This window comes from Myxine glutinosa, chromosome 2 (assembly GCF_964187855.1).
Source record: "Myxine glutinosa chromosome 2, kmMyxGlut1.1, whole genome shotgun sequence".
Lineage (NCBI taxonomy): Eukaryota > Metazoa > Chordata > Myxini > Myxiniformes > Myxinidae > Myxine > Myxine glutinosa.
In genome coordinates, this window is record NC_136262.1 from 100,603,941 (window position 1) to 100,610,965 (window position 7,025).

Genomic DNA, 7,025 nt, shown 5'->3' on the forward strand with positions numbered 1-7,025 from the left:
CAGACATTTGATGAATTATAGTAAGATGCAACCTCAGTGAAGTGCCTGCAGGGGCATCTGCTTCCTCTGTCTGTCGACGTCCTCTCTGTCTGTTGGTTGTCATTTTACGCCTTGTGTACCTGGACTATGCCTTCGACTCTCAAAGGGCCAACAACACCGCTGTCCATGAGACCAAGGCCACAACTTGTTTCAGTCATGGTTCCACTTGCATGGATGAATCCCTTCCCAGCTATGCTATTGTCTAACAACGATGACGCTTCTGAACTACGAACTACGGTGTCGTTGCTAGGTTCCACCGACCTGTCTGCAATGGTAAGTGCTAAGCACATAGACTCAGCTTCATCATGGGAGATGCCAATAATCTTGAAATCCTTCGTTTTTATGGGATCATGGTGTCAGGCTGAGCAAGATGTGAGGCAGGAGTGCCATCCCAAAGGAGAGAGCAGTACTGCAAGCTGTGGATGAAAAGCTTGCGGGTGGATAGGAGATCAGGTGTGCCAAGGAAGGACTCCACATGATGGAGGATGCCCAGTCGGCGACTGGCATTGTAGACCAAATATGAAATGTGGTTTGCCCAAGAAAGATCATGGCTGAGAGTGAGACCCAAGAGTTTGAGTGATTGAACTTCTTCAAGAAGATTTGCTCTACGGTCCTTTCAGAGAGAGAGAGAGAATGTGAGATTTGTCTGGATTGAAAGATATATTCCAAATGTTTGACTAACTTGTAATTTTGTGAGGTCTGAAGAGAGCGTAGAGGCTGAAGGATGACGGATGTCATGGCAGACAGTGGAGTCATCAGCGTTAAATTACTCCATTCGTTTTTCATCACGTTTTGGAACAAGTCGTCGGCTCAGGAAATATGGCCGAAGCAATTCTTGATTAGAGCCAATGTCCGACTTTAACTGATGCTCGTTTCCATTGATCTCTCCTGTTACCTGTGGGCCATACACAAAAGTCTAATTGAATTTGATCCACAGGGATGATCCGTCATTCCACAGTTTAGGCCCTAACTGATGTTCTTTTTTCATACCTCTCCCTCCTGCCTCTCTGGGTTGTCTTCAGGTTTGTGATTTCCTTCTCTGTTGATGCGACGTCAGAAGTTTCAAGATATTTCTTCATCATATTGCTCAATTAGCTAATCCAATTGTCTCTTGGTTGTCATTTATCCACACTTTTATACCGTAGATGATCAGTCCTGAAATGACCATGAGGAATGAAAAATCATTGCTTTCAGCTCTGACTATCCTAGATGTTTGGGAATGGCAGGTACTTCCTATGATTCGATGACATTAAACCCTTGTGAACAATTTTCATTGATCTGTAACTAACGTCGACCAAGCATCCACAAATTGATCCACTGTACGCTTTTACAACACCATCAGCATGTGTATAGTGAAGCCAGATTTTCTGCATCTTGAAAGATTTATTTTCAAGCTTCAGAATGTGGACAGAACTGGGATTTGATGGGCCTAACACCCTCCTCCTGTTGAACATCAATCCAATGATTTCCCATGACCGCAAGCACCGCAGAGGAAAAGCACCGCACCCAAGGGACATATTCATCGAATCATTGGGATGTGTTATGGACTAAATCTCTTTCCCTAAACCACTTTAGGAAAAGGAGCTCAACAGGTAAGGCGACAGGGTTGGAGGGGTTATAATAACAATCTGTCCTGGAGGAGAGAGCCTATCTTTGATAATATCTCCTCATGTTAATAATATTAGTATTTTGTTTATTGGCACACCTGAACTCCTATCCACATACAAGGCCTTCATCTGCAGCTTGATGGAGTACTGCTCTCCGCTATGGGCTGGCTCCCCTGCCTCATATCTTGCTCAGCTTGACATCGTGGAAACTAGGGCTTTCAAAATCTTTGGAAATACCTGTGATTAAAATGAGTCTATGGGTCTGTTACTACGCCATCACAGACAGGTCGGTGGTCTCTCTGTCTTCTACCACCTCCTTTCTGGTCTTGCACTCTCTGCTCTTTCCCCAGGATTCTGCAGGGCTCACACAGACCACCATCAACCCCCTTCTGGTGAAACTACCTAAATCCAGGATCACTGCCCACCTACACTCATTTGTTCCTCTTTTTTCTCACCAGTGGAGCTAACATCCACACTCTCTTCAATCTCAATCTTCCCTCTAGGTATTCAAGACAGCTGTTTGTCAACATCTCAGATCATCTCCAATTGAAATCCATGACATTGTAAACATGATCGCCAATCGAAAACTTCCAATTTTCCCTCCTTGGAGACTCCTTATGTGCCCATCTTGTCCACCCAAAGCATGCGTGTTTTGCATCCTGTTATGGTGGATAGGTCTCTTGCATCCTGATACGTTCAATGTACATGCTCTTCCATGAGCCTCGACAATGCATACAAAAAATAAACTCATTTCTGGTTGCAGTGTCACGCCCATGATGCTCTCAATTCGAGAAAAATATAATGAAAGATATACATAAATATATAGTCTAAGACTCTTTTCTTCTTTAATGCACACAATATTACTCCCACGTTCTTGTGGGATTGGCCGTAGGAGGTTTCAGCGCAAGTCTTTCACGAACCGGTTGGCCAGGCTTGCCGTTCGACTGAGATTCGGGCAGGACTTTGGACAGAATGCTTTGTTTTTAAAATGCTTTCGTATTAACCAGCCGCATGTTCTTTCATAGACATCGGAGAGCCGATCTCCAAAGCAGCTCGCAGAGTAGGAGACGTGTAATCAGAAATATGGCAATAATTTGAAACCTGGGAAATAGTGGCACATGTTTTATGGTCGTGTACTAAATAAACACAGGCGCTCGTATGAAGTAATAACCAACAAGCAGCTGTCGCTGCAGTTATCTGATATTTCTTTGCAGATGGTAGAATCTGATCCTCGCTCCGATTTAGGGATTTCGTTCCTATGTTACAGTGACAGGCTGGAGTGGTGCGGTGTACAGTCGCACCTTTTTGACCTGTGGTTAGTTGCATTGTGGTTCCTAGATTAATTTAAGTGGTCCCACCCTCAACCTTGTTAAGCTTGGCAGATCACTGTGATCAATGCATTTGAAAGGGCAGTGAGAAAACTTCGGTGACATTTCCCAATATAGACGCAGATCAGTGCTGAGCATATGCTGTCTCCTTGTGTTGCTTGCGGGGATTAAATGTTGCACGTATACTGTTACAGTTTCATACGAAGATGCATAAACTCCTAACAAACAATTGGTTCATCACAATATACACCTTCAAAATATATGTATTGTTATGGATCTTGTCTACGGGTAAAATGGGGGATGGATTAAAATAGTTATGTTGTACGTAGTACATGTTAGCGCAAGTGTGATGTATTTCTTGTGAATGATCAAGGCTGTTGAGCACGTGTTTAGGAAGATTCCATCTCCCTACCCCAGTGCCTGTATCTACACTCCGCCTGCCTCTCTAGATCCTTGAGATTTCATCTCGTTATCTGTCCTTATAAGGAACTTCTTATTTAGCTGGCAGCCAATCAACGTGGCCCACGAGCACGATCACGAGGCCAGCGCAAGGACACGCGATGTGCCATATATGGACATCTATCGGGCTCAAGACCATCGGGCGGGCTGGTAAACAAACAAACACATAAATCACCATCTGACTGTTGTGTGTAATTTTCCTGACTCACCAGCCAATAGGCACACAATATAAATCTGTCAGGCTGCGCTGGCCAATAGGCGCACATCATGAAGCATTTGATTGAGCCTGCAGGATGTAATAAAAGTGGGCACACCACTCATGATGGTGGTATGCAGTGGTCCTTCAAGTGGTGATGTTCCTGCTTATTCTTGTTCTTTCCAGGGGCCCTAGTTGGTTGATGGCTCACTGCTGTTTGCGAGCAGACCGTGTGCATGAGCATTGCCGTGCGGAACCAGGTTTTCTTTATATCGTAATCTACTTTCTCTGTCCCATTTTACCCGAGTGAATGATTAAGGCGTACGTGTTAAGGCTGTCATGGTACCAGGGTGCATTGGTTCATTTGTTTATTAATGTCTGTGATCGCCGTTGTGCAGCCATGTTCTTCATCCTGCCTTTCCTCTCCATAATAAATCCCCATTTTTATGATAACTTGTATTGTGATCATGAGCGGGCTCCATATTGCTCAGTGAGAATTGGTTTATTAACCCGCCAGATGGTAACACTGTGTATGCGCTTATGTGCCTCAACACAGAATGCCGCCCCAAAAAAAAAAAACAGGAATGCATTTCTGCATGGGGCTAGTGTGAAAAAAACTGACTCAACCCATCAGGCCCAAAAAAGAAAGACCCCAAAAGGCCCAAAAAGACCCAAAAAGTTGCACATGCCTTTCTCCACAACGCTGTCCCTGTTACATTTCAAAAAGTAAGTCTGCATGCAATTAAATTGCAAAGACTGAACAATATTTTCGAGGTTGCTACCATTTGCACTTTTTTTTTTGCATCTGAAACCAAAAAACCCAATATTTTCAATGCTTTCCTTCAAAATCTGATGAGTTGACAGGACTATCATCAGCAAATCAATTAGAACACAGGTGACAGTGTCATAGTGGGTAATATGACAACCACTGTCACTCCCATTATTTCTTGATCTTCAGAGCCACCTTCGTCTGGCCTTTCAACAGGAAGGCATTCAGCGAGTACATGACCGTGGCCATCCACTACGCGTTGTGCATTGTGCCGGATGTGTGGAAGCATGGATCTCCATTAAAGGATCCCCCAACGAAAATATGGCAGAGCTGAAGCAGTTCTCTCTCCATAGTCCTCTCGTGTGATTTGGCTCTTGACCGGTGGTCCATGTAGAATGACATTATCTCCTGTTGCATGCCATCCGGAATGCCAATGAAGAGCTTGTCGCCGGCGAGCCGGAAGTTAGCCTTGTTGATGTAGGGCCAGCTTTTCTGGAAGCGATTGAAGAGCCCCATCTCGGGCACATCAGTTGCTCTCAGGACGATGAAGAACACACCTGACAGCATCACTTTGAATATGTGATGGTGGTACGCAATACAGCCAAGCTCCTTGTCCAAGGCATTCTCAAGGAGGGTGCAGGTGCCCATCCTCAGCCAGTTGAGGATCATCATATCGAAGACCCTGGACTTTGACCACGGGTTCCTGGATCATAGGCTGAAGCTTCCAGTCCTCCAGTGTGCAGAACCGAGTACCAATTCTCTACAACAGACACAATAGATCATCATGAACCTGGAATACACACAATCATGATCAAAGATGGAGACTTTGACATTGGTGGGCCTGGTCCCTGGCAAAAGCGATATCCCAGACCAAAATAGAAAAATACGACATGAACTGAAAAAGTCTATATTGTTATGTCTAAATACGACATTAACTAAATATAAATATATATATATATATATATATATATATATATATATATATATATATATATATATATATATATATATTGTTACAGACGCGGTTTAAAGATGTTATTTTACCGAGCGGATGGTCCAACCGCGACCGAACAGTTACTCCCCGATTAGAACCCAAACGTTGACCAGATCGCACCGCAGATATTCAATCGGGAAACCTCTAAAGCGACCGAAAGAGAAGGAAAAGAGAAAAAGACAGAGTACGGAGGAAGAACAGATTTATTATACACACACAAGCAAAAAGAAAGAGCGACCAAAATTATTTACAGCAATGGATGGAAGAAGCAGTCACACAGTGCATCGTTAGCTTATCCTATTCAATTTACTTAACCCCAGGACAACGAGTAGGACAGACGACGTTCACACTTACACGGGGGATATTGCAGGCAGGGATGGCTTGAGGTGGATTGCTGGAGAGGGAGGCAGGGTCGGAGGCAGCAGCTCTCAATTCCTCGCGGTTTTGGCGGGAAAACCCTCCGTCGCGTATCCGCTGCCGATGCTGTAGACGTCACGCGCTGGCTCGGTCACACCTGCTCCTCTCCTTCTGGTGGAGCCGTCTCCCTCCTCTCAGTGCGTCTCTCCAAAGCTGGTTTCCTCCCCGAGTACCTCTCCTCTTTGGCTTGGAGCATCTCGCATCTCACCGCTCCTTTCGTATGTCACCTCTTCGTTCATCTCCCGTCTCATCTGCCGAAGCAGTCCCTTCCAGTCCCTTTTATTACTCCGGGCGGAATCAAGCCGCCGGCTGCGAGGGCACGCCTACCGGGTCGCTAACCGCGGTGCTGGTTGGCCAAGTGGGGTTGGCTCACTCCTCCCCTCTATGATGAGGTGGAGACACGCCTTTCTTCTCCGAGATGAGCACATGGGCAATGGCGGCTTGCGGGATTGAACGCCACTCGCACCCCTTTTTAAAGGAACTTTGGAGAGCGGAGATGTTTGGGGAAATTGAAAGGGCCTACGCTTATTTTGTTTGATACAATGCAAAGTCAATCTAGTGGGAAACACATATTTAGCCTACATAGAATAAGGAAATACACTATTTAAAAAGATATATCGTGGCCTGTGTGTAAGTTTCATGGAATTAACTAGGAGGACGGCTGCGACCATTATTTACATTACGAGGGTGTTACACACAACAAAACCATACTTTTCACATTCGTTACACTTCCTCCTAAATTGTTACACTTCTCAAAAACCGTTACACTTCTCCAATTCGTTACACTTCTCAAAACCGTTACACTGCACCCTCCTTTCTTCAGGCCCGTGCTCGGGCCTACAAAACTTAACTTAGTGTGACACATAGGTGTAATTCCCTCTACTTTTAACCTGACCCTGAGTGTGACAATCTTAAAACACAAATAAGTATGTCCCCCTATTGCATTGCACCCTGTCTAACAGACTCAAGCCCACAGCTAACCGAATTACGGAATTATTCTCAAACTATACATTTACGGTGGGGAGCATTATTTACAATGACGTTATTTCTTATTTACAACGCAACCCAGGACCTGTGTTTTTTTTTTTTTTTTTAGGGAACAAGAAAAAAGAAATTCCTGTTGGGAGGGAGGAGACAGCACGCATTGCATCGATGCACCAGTACCAATACCACCAAAGCACCCAAAAGCACCAAAAGCACCAAAAAGCACCAAAAG